This window comes from Ornithorhynchus anatinus, chromosome X3 (genome assembly GCF_004115215.2).
Source record: "Ornithorhynchus anatinus isolate Pmale09 chromosome X3, mOrnAna1.pri.v4, whole genome shotgun sequence".
Lineage (NCBI taxonomy): Eukaryota > Metazoa > Chordata > Mammalia > Monotremata > Ornithorhynchidae > Ornithorhynchus > Ornithorhynchus anatinus.
The window spans coordinates 4,196,763-4,207,420 of record NC_041751.1 but is presented as its reverse complement, the minus strand read 5'-3'; the positions used below and the strand labels follow the sequence as shown (position 1 = coordinate 4,207,420).

Sequence of the window (10,658 nt, the reverse complement as noted above, 5' to 3'; positions counted from 1 at the left end):
GTTGGTATTTGTTAAGCGCTTACTATGTGCCGAGCACTGTTCTAAGCGCTGGGGTAGACATAGGGGAATCAGGTTGTCCCACGTGGGGCTCACAGTCTTCATCCCCATTTTACAGATGAGGGAACTGAGGCACGGAGAAGTTAAGTGACTTGCCCACAGTCACACAGCCGACAAGTGGCAGAGCTGGGATTCGAACTCATGAGCCCTGACTCCAAAGCCCGTGCTCTTTCCACTGAGCCACGCTTGCACATCTCGCCTCATGCCGTCGAGCCGTCTCCAAGGCGGAGCGACGCCACGGACGCCTCTCTCCCAGAACCCCCCACCTCCATCTGCAGTCGTTCTGGTAGTGGATTCGTAGAGTTTTGCTGGTATAAATCCAGAAGTGGTTTACCACTGCCTCCTTCCACTCAGTCAACCTGATTCTCCGCCCTCGACTCTCTCCCGTGCCGCCGCTGCCCAGCACGGGTGAGTCCTGACCCGTAGCAGATTGCCTTCCACTCACTAGCCACAGCCCAAGCCAGGAATGGAACGGACAGGCCTCTGCTCGACTCTCCTTCCCGTAGTCAAGACTGGTAGAGCATGGGAAACTCTCCAGGTGTGACCCTGAGAGGGGAGCCAGGCATATAGTAAGCACTTAAATGCCACACACACACAAAAAAAAAAAACAACAAAAGAAACCCCAAAACACCTAGGAGTCCGTGGACAGGATGGGAGTCAGGTTCTAGATGAGAAATGGGGAGAGAAAAACTAAAAAGGGCAGACGGGGGATTGATTTGGCCAGAGTAAAGGAGAAGCGGAGCAGAGGAAGGAGAAAGGACGGAAGATGTTGAGTACCCACGGGATGCAGTGGTCCACGCTAAGTTCTTGGGAACTCCAAAACAAACAGACAGATTCCTTACCCCAGAGGAGTCTCCAGTACTGAAGGAAGAACTATTAATAGGTCTTAAAGGGGGAAGATACATAAAAATGGCCAGAGCGCTCGCTTAGAACAGTGCTTGGCATATGGTAAGCGCTTAACAGATACCAACATTAACCACGAAAGCAGGTTTCAGAGGCCATCAAAATGGAACCGTATCATTCCTCTCTCGACACTGAGCCCAGGGCCCACCAGCTCCGGACGGAGGGTCAGTCAGTAAATCGGTCAGTCGTATCTATTGAGTTCTTAATGCGGGTAGAGGATTATACTAAGCACTTCAGAGATTACAATATAACAATATAACGGACACATTCCCTGCCCACGATGAGCTTACAGTCTACAGTAGGGTGTCCACACAGTCAATCACATTGACTGAGTGCTTATTGTGTGCTTATTGTACTCGGCATTTGGGAGAGTACAATAGGACAATAAACAGACACATTTCCTGCACCCAGCGAGCTTAGAATGGGACAAACTGAAAATCTGGAGCTATTTAGGCACGCTGCCTGAGAACTGATCACTACTTTAGCCCCATAGGGCGAAACGGCAGAAATAGAGATGAGGGAAGGGAGAGGAGGGGGAAAAAATGTCCAGAGGAAGAAGGGGCGAAAAGGTAGGGAAGGAGAGGAGGGACCAGGAAAGAGAGAGGAAGACAGAGGGAGAGGAGATGGAGAATGGACTGAAGGTTATTCTTCTCTCCCATTTTGAGATTTAACCGTGTTACTCTGTGACAAGCCTCTCGCAATCAGTGGTGTAATAATAATATAAATGTTCTTCTTGAGACGGTGCCCAAGTTCTGTGATTCATTGTCCAAACTGAACATAAAACATCTGTCTTCCCGTCTAGACTGCCCGCTCCCTGCGGCCAGGGATCACGTCTACCACTGCTGCATTGCAAGCAGGAAGCGCTCAATAATTACCGTTAACTGAATCGCGTTGTGAATCCAAACAAGCCAGCGACGTTGTACCTGAAGGCTTAATTTAAGAAGCCAAGGTTTATTTAAAATAATGGCCTAACAGCGAAAAGAGGAATCCCAAAACAAATACTGAGATAGAAGATAAAAAGTCAAATAAACCGATAACCTGAAAGGCGACGGAAAAGCTAAAATTAAAATTCCCATCATAATTTCCTAGGGGCTGAGCGTTTGAAACATCGTGCTAGAATCTCGTCTCATTCTTTCCCGAGAAGGGTATCTGCGGTTAGAAGAATTACAGTAGAATGATAATAATTTGACTAGAGTTAATAAATTCCTTATTGCCTTTAAATTTCAAAAACTCCAACAGTCCATTCCACCGAGTGGTGATCTGGAGATAGTAGCTGATTTAAGGAATGGAGGTTTTCGCCTCTATTTTCCATCAGCAAGTTGTGGATGTAACAAAGGAATAGCTGACTGCTTCTAATTCTGTTATTATGCCTGAAATGTCAAACCCGTTTTCTGAACAAACGTTCCAAGCATTTAGTTGGTCCCGGGAGAAGCGCCAGGGCACGGCAATCACCTCGAAACATGAGGCAGCACTGCCTAATGGATAGAACGCGGGCCTGGGAGTTACAGGACGAGGGTTCTAACCCCAGCTCTTCCATGTGTTTACTGAGTGACCTTGATCAAGTCACTTCACTCTTCTGGGCCTCAGTTACTTCCTCTTTCAAATGGGGATTAAGACTGCGAGCCCCATGAGGGACATGGACTGTGATCTACCTGGCACCGAGTAAACACTTAACAAATACTATTAAAAAAATAAAGGAAAACTGAGAGTCAGGAATGATGGTGCAGCCAGGTGTGAACTCAGTCAGCCCATGAACAAATGATAATAATAATTGTGGTATTTGTTAAGTGCTTACTCTGTGCCCAGCATTGGATAAGCCCTGCCTGGGGCAGATACCAGATAATCAGGACCCACATGGGGCTCACAGTCTAACTAGGAGGGAGCACAGGAATTGAATCCCCATTCTGCAGATGAGGGAACCGGGAACTTAAGTGACTTGCCCAAGGTCGCGCAGACAAGTGGCGGAGCCGGGATTGAAAAGCCAAGTCCTCCAACTCCCAGGCCTTTGCTCCTTCCACTACGCCAAACTAATTCCTGCTTATGTCAGGACTGCAGGATTCTTGTTTCCAGCCATCATTCCACTAACCCCTGACTCCTTCCTAAGAAAGCCCTGGTTGAATCATTTCCATTTTACAGATGTAGAAACTGAGGCACAAAGAAGTCAAGTGACTTGCCCACACATCCAGAGAGAGGGGAACCTGGAGTGGAGCCCTAGACTGTACGCTTGGCTATGGGCAGGGAACGTGAATGTGTCTGCTTATCGTTGTACTGTCCTCTCCCAAGGGCTTAGTACAGTGCTCTGCACACACTGAGTGCTCAATAAATGCGAATGAGTGAACGAATGAAACCCAGGCCCGTGTTCTTTCCCAAAGCACGGTTTGGGATTTGTTAGTCCATCTAAACAGCTTTGTAGTAGTAACATGAGTTTGGTCACGGGGATTTTAATTGTTCCCTGGAAAGCAGGATCCTGGGGAGAGGAGAAGGGATTTTTCATTTCCCTTCAAAGAACCTTCTGCCACGGTTTAAGTGGGAGGAATTTGAATTTAGCTCCTGCCTTTTTTGCTCTTGTATTAATTTAAGATCCGTCTGCCTGGGACTACCGTATTTCAATTGAAAAGGTCTAGGAGGACTATGAATCTTTCATGGCTCCTCTGCCGCTCTCAGTGATTGACTTCCTTTTCCAAAATGCCACGTGGATTGTCGAATTTATTCCGAGGTAAGGCACCTCCATGTGGGGATGACCGAAAAACACAAAATCTTCCACCGAGGCCGCAAGAACTCCGGTTCTCGGAACCAGACGCGGGATGGGGGAAAGAGACGCGGGGCCGTCTACGCTGCAGTTCGAAGATGAAGGGCGGAGAGCGACGACCAAAAGAGACGCGCAAGTGGGGAGGCACGGCGGGATTGTTCGGAGAGAGGGTTCGAGTCCCTCGTGGTTGCAGATTTTCGTGTTTCTGGAAGCTCGTTGTGTGTGTGACCGATGGAGAGAATGAAGCATAATAATAATGTTGGTATTTGTTAAGCGCTTACTATGTGCCGAGCAATGGAGAAGCAGCGTGGCTCAGTGGAAAGAGCATGGGCTTTGGAGTCAGGGCTCATGAGTTCGAATCCCAGCTCTGCCACTTGTCTGCTGTGTGACTTTGGGCAAGTCACTTAACTTCTCTGTGCCTCAGTTCCCTCATCTGTAAAATGGGGATTAAGACTGTGAGCCCCACGTGGGACAACCTGATTCCCCTATGTCTACCCCAGCGCTTAGAACAGTGCTCGGCACATAGTAAGCGCTTAACAAATACCAACATTATTATTATTATTATTACTGTTCTAAGCGCTGGGGTAGACATAGGGGAATCAGGTTGTCCCACGTGGGGCTCACAGTCTTGATCCCCATTTTACAGATGAGGGAACTGAGGCACAGAGAAGTTAAGTGACTTGCCCACAGTCACACAGCCGACAAGTGGCAGAGCTGGGATTCGAACTCATGAGCCCTGACTCCAAAGCCCATGCTCTTTCCACTGAGCCACGCTGAGAAAGGGTGTGGCTTAGGAGAAGCAGCGTGGCTCAGTGGAAAGAGCCTGGGCTTCGGAGTCAGAGGTCACGAGTTCGACTCCCGGCTCTGCCACTCGTCAGCTGTGTGACTGTGGGCGAGTCACTTCACTTCTCTGTGCCTCAGTTCCCTCATCTGTAAAATAGGGATTAAAAGTGTGTGAGCCCCACGTGGGACAACCTGATTCCCCTGTATCTCCCCCAGCGCTTAGAACAGTGCTCGGCACCTAGTAAGCGCTTAACAAATACCAACGTTATTAGGAGGGTTTGACTTAGCCGGGCAATAGTAAGGGAAGACCCCTGCCTTCTTCCCAACCACCCGGAATCCCTCCTGAGCCGCTCGGGAAACCCGCTCATTCATTCATTCGACCGTAGTTCATTTCATCGTATTTACTGAGCGCTTACCTTGTGCAGAGCACTGTACTAAGCGCCCTCCCTTCCCTATGCCCATGGCCCACCCACAGGGGCTGTGTCTGATCTGTATCTATTCCAGTGTTCAATACAGAGCTCATTCATTCAGTCGTATTGACGGAGCGCTTATCGGTGCAGAGAACTGTCCTAAGCACTTGGGAGAGCGCAATAGAACAATAAACAGACACGTGCTCTACCCACAACAAGCTTACAGTCTAGAGGGGGTGACTGAGACTAATAAATACATTATCGATAATAAAAATAGTGACGATGACACTTCAGTGCTTACTACTTAAATGCTTAGGAGCAGCGTGGCTCAGTGGAAAGAGCACAGGATTGGGAGTCAGAGGTCATGGGTTCGAATCCCGGCTCTGCCCCTTGTCAGCTGTGTGACTGTGGGCAAGTCGCTTAGCTTCTCTCTGCCTCAGTTTCCTCATCTGCAAAATGGGGACGAAGAACGTGAGCCTCATGTGGGACAACCTGATTACCCCGTATACCCCAGCGCTTAGAACGGTGCTCTGCACATAGTAAGCGCTTAATAAATACCCACATTACTTGCAAAGCACTGTTCTAAGCCCTGGGGTAGATACAAGGTAATCAGGGTGTCCCACATAGGGCTCACAGGCTTCAGCCCCATTTTACAGAGGAGGGGACTGAGGCCCCAGAGAAGTTAAGGGACTGGCCCAAAGTCTCACAGCGGATGAGTGACAGAAGTGAGATTGGAACCCACAACCTCCGACTCCGAGCCCGGGCTCTTTCCATTGAAGCACGCTGTTTCTCCAGATACAGTACAGATATAGAGCAACGCATCCTGATGGGCGGAGAGAGTTCAAGTCCCATTTTGAGCCCCGTTCTCTTGGGAAAACTTCTGCTGGCAGGGAGACGGCAGTAGGTAGAGTTTAGGCCAGAATCGGCAGGAGAGGAGCGAGTCCAACCGCCGACTCCAGCCACCGTGGAGCGGAAAGTTTCTGCTTTGGGCCTGCCCAGCCCGACAGGAGCTCGCCCCAGCAGGATCTCAGCTCAAGTCGTTTACCCACCGCCGCCTGCCAGGCGGTGCGGAAATCGCATTTGATTCATTCCTCGCTGGGCGGATCATGGGCCCAGATGGAGGAGTCAACGTCTCTCCACCCGACGGTGGAACCGCTAGGAGAGAAGGGCAGCGGAGCGAGCGGCCTGCGCTCGTTCACTGATATTCACTGAGCGCTTACTCTGCGCAGAGCACTGTACGAAGCGCTTGGAATGTACAAGCTCCGCACCCGCTCTCCGGGTCCGTAACTGAAGATGACCGGTCTCCGTGAAGAAAGACCAGCGTGGCTTAGTGGCAAGAGCCCGGGCTCGGGAGTCAGAGGTCATGGGTTCTAATCCCGGCTCCGCCACTTATCAGCTGTGCGACTTTGGACAAGTCACTTCACTTCTCTGGGCCTCAGTCCCCTCATCTGTAAAATGGGGATGAAGACCGTGAGCCTCACGTGGGACGACCCGATTACCTTGTATCGACCCCAGCGCTTAGAACGGTGCTTTGCACATGGTAAGCGCTTAACAAATACCATAATTATAATTATTCTTCTTAAAGGCAAGACACGTCGGGAGCTCCCACGGTGCTTGGAGATTCTTTCGGACCAAGAGCTGCAGAGAGTCTGCCGGGTTTGGGATTTCACGGGGATTTCTCGAGCCATGGGTGAAGGAGCAGTGGGTAAGGAAAGACACCGGGAAAGACATCCCGGCTGGGCAGATGGCACTGCTGGTGGCCAGCCAGTCGCCTGGCACCCCCTTTGCCCGGGCTCAGGGCCACCGGCTCAGGCGGGGGGACCAGCGCTAAGGAGCGGGCACATCGGGTGGTGTGCTCGGCGTGCCCGGTCCCCCGTCCCAGATTCCCCTCTCAGACAGGTCATCCCCACCCCTGAACCCCAAATGCAGGGGGAGGCTTGGCACCCAAAGAAAAACCAAAACACACGCTTTGAATCATTCCATTCACGTACAGCCGCCCCGGTCCTGATTTTTTGTCTTTTTAGGGAAGTACTTTATGTAATAATAACAATAATAATAATGGTATTAGTTGAGCACTTACTGTGTGCCAGGCACCGTTCAGAGTGCTGGGGAATCTGCAAGATAATTGCACTGGCCACAGTCCCCTTACCACCATCTTTATCCCCATTTTACAGATGAGGGAACTGAGGCACAGAGAAGTGACTTGCCCAAGGGCACACAGCAGACAAGTGGCGGAGCCGGGATTAGAACCCATGACCTTCTGGTTCTCGGGCCTGGGTTCTGTCCACTAGGCCGTGCTGCTACTACTACTACTAATAACTGAGGTATTTGTTAAGCGCTTACTAGGTGCCAGGCACTGTACTAAGCGCTGGGGTGGAGACAAGCAAATCAGGTCCCTGCATTAGTACTTACGGTATTTGTTAAGCACTTACTAGGTTCCAGGCACTGTACTAAATGTTGGGGTGGATACAAGCAAATCGAGTTGGACACAGTCCCTATCCCGCATGGGGCTCACAGTCTTAATCAACCCCAGAGAAGCGGCGTGGCTCAGTGGAAAGAGCCCGGGCTTAGGAATCTGGGGTCATGGGTTCGACCCCATAGTAAGTGCCTAACGATAATGATGTTGGTATTTGTTAAGCGCTTACTACGTGCAGAGCACCGTTCTAAGCGCTGGGGGTAGATACAGGGTAATCAGGTCGTCCCACGTGAGGCTCCCAGTCTCCATCCCCATTTTACAGATGAGGGAACGGAGGCACAGAGAAGTAAAGTGACTTGCCCACAGTCACACAGCTGGCAAGTGGCAGAGCCGGGATTCGAACTCATGATCCCAGACTCCAAAGCCCGTGCTCTTTCCACTGAGCCACGCTGCTTCTCTAACAAATACCAACATCATTATTATTAATCCCCATTTTACAGATGAGGTAACAGGCACAGAGAAGTGAAGTGACTTGCCCAAGGCCACACTGCAGACAAGTGGCGGAGTCAGGATCAGAACCCACGATCTCCTGACTCCCGGGCCCGTGCTCTACCCACTACACCATGCTGCTATTAAGCACTGGGGTAGATACAAGATAATCAGATTGGACACAGTCCTTGCCCTTCATGGAGCTCACAGTCTAAGTCGGAGAAAAAAATAACATTTGGGGCAAAAAAGCAGCTAGCTTTGTCTTCTTCGTACACTAAATCCACAGCGAGTTTTTTAAAATTATTTTTTAAACAGGCCTCCGGGATCCAAACCGCTCCGTTCATTTAACGCCAGAAAATCTCAAGGAGCAGGAACAGAATATCTTTCGGTAAACACCCTTAGAGTGTTTGCACACACACCGACACAAATATCCAATCCCCAGACGAACGGTAGGTGAATAATACGGTCTTATTGATTTCTCAACAAAGCAGACAGTACGGTGCCTGGCACACGGCTAGCTCTTAACAAAAACCATTTAAAAAAAAACAAGCAAACAAGGGCCGAGAATTATAGATAGGAAAAAATAGACTGTCATCTCCGCTTTCACCACCCAACTTGGTGTGGAACAACTAGGGAATTGTTTGTCAGAGATGGTGCCTTCCTATCATCTGAGACCAACAATGGTTTGTAGAAATTGGAGATCCTGCAGGAAGCCGTACGTCTCCAAAATATTGGTCGTCTAGAATTGCTTGGGGGATGATTATTTTTTCCTGTGTCTCCTCTCTTCCGTCCAAGGTAGAAAACGGCTCCCTTTGTGGAGAAATCAAAGGGATCGTATATTCACATACTGTTCCTTGAAGGCGTGGGTGTCTGTGGCTACGTGCGTGCAAACACTATATACGGGTGTTTACGAAAAACGTTCTGTTCGGCTCCTTGAGATTCTCTAGCCTTAAATGAACAGAGCTGTGAGAGGGATCCCGGAGGACTGTTAAAAAGATAAAACTCGGGTGGTTTGGGTGCAATGAGAAGGTAAAACTAACTGCTTTTTGCCCTAAATCTTAATCAAGTTTCTGTGAAAGGACAAAGCCCGGAACATCGCTCCCCAGCTAGACGTGGTAAACACAGCAGTGGGTATCTGGTATCTTTTCAAACAATATTAAATTTTTTTTCTCCCCAAAATGAATTCCTTTTGTTTCAATATTTAACCTTAGTAAAAGTGGCAATACCATTATTGGGGGGGGGGGGGAAAGCCATAAAAAAATGTAGGCCTCTGAGGTTACTTTCTTCCAGAATCTGGAAGAAATGCAGATGACGGTGTTCGGGTGATAGCCTGCACGTAATAAACACCCGATGCATACAATACAATGCTTAGAACAGTGCCTGGCACATAGTAAGCGCTTAAGAGATACCATCATCATCGAAACATACGACTGATTGATTAAGTAACGGGCATGAGTCCCGTGAATCAAGAGTGGGTCCGGAATGAGTATCTTTTTAGGCTTGTTGGAGATTTCATCTAACGCCTTTCTCCAGAGCTCTCCAGGCCCGAATCTCCCCCCCTCTCCCGTGACCTCTAAATCTGCCCCCGTGACCAACCCAAATTAGTCAGGTGGCACACGGGATAGGAATGCCCCCAAAAGAAAGGGTCACTCGGAACGGCTGAGCACACGATCCCACCCCGCGAGAAAATAGGACTCGTCATTTGGTCCTGAATCACTGACCGATCTCTGCTTTATCATCATCATCACCATCATCTTCATGGATGGCATTTATTGAGCGCTTACGGTGTGCAGAGCACTGTACAGGTGCTTGGGAGAGGACAAGAAGGTTAGAGAAGCAGCTGGCGAAGCAGCTTGGCTCAGTGGAAAGAGCCCGGCCTTGGGTGTCAGAGGTCATGGGTTCAAATCCCGGCTCAGACGCTTGTCAGCTGTGTGACTTTGAGCAGATCACTTCACTTCTCTGGGCCTCAGTTCGCTCATCTGTAAAACGGGGATTCGGACTGTGAGCCCCACGTGGGACAACCTGATCACCTCGTATCCTCTCCAGCGCTCAGAACAATGCTTTGCACATAGTAAGTGCTTAACGAATGCCATTCTCTCTCTCACAACAGGGTTGGCAGACACGTGCCCTGTCCACAACGAGCTTGCAGCCTAGAGGGGAAGTCTGCCATTAATATGAGTAAATGATTTATGATATATAATCGATAGGTAGACACGTAACAGCCGTGGGGACCGAGGATGGAATGAACATTAAATGTCTTAAGGAGCGACTATCAAATGCCCAAAGGTCGCAGATCCAAGTACCTAGAGAACGCAGAAGGGGGAGGGAGCTGGGAAAAGGAGGGCTTAATTGGGGAAGGCCTGAGGAGACATAACCTTAATTCATTCATTCGGTCGTATTTATTGAGCGCTTACTGTGTGCAGAGCACTGTACTGAGCTCTGGGAATGTACAATTCGGCAACAGATAGAGACAACCCCTGCCCAACGACGGGCTCAGACGTTAGCCTTCCCAAGCCCACAATAGCGGGCAGAGGTTACACTGCTTGCAAATCTCCTTGCGTGATAAAATATTTGTTCCCAATGGACTGACAGCATTCTTGTAGTTTCAGCTCAGGTAGTTCATGGAATGAGTGGAAAGCTCTTCCAGACTCCATCACTCCACTCTGTTCGGCTACATTAGAGAAATTCTCTTTTCCTCCCCTCATTTCCTGCACCTTTTTTATGGTATTTAAGCGCTTACTATGTGCCAGGCGCTGTACTAAGCACTGGGGTAGACACAAGCGAGTCAGGTTGGACACCGTCCCTGTCCCACGTGGGGCTCAAAGTCTTAATCCCCATTTCACAGCTGCGG

The 10,658-nt window shown here is 49.5% G+C and overlaps 1 non-coding gene across 1 annotated transcript; it reads right to left on the bottom strand.

Moving 5' to 3' along the window:
* Window positions 1-475: 475 nt before the first annotated feature.
* On the bottom strand, window positions 476-613 carry LOC114807725. The gene has a single exon (XR_003755800.1). It is a non-coding gene; the product is annotated as a small nucleolar RNA SNORA7 (small nucleolar RNA).
* Between the last annotated feature and the right edge of the window lie 10,045 nt (window positions 614-10,658).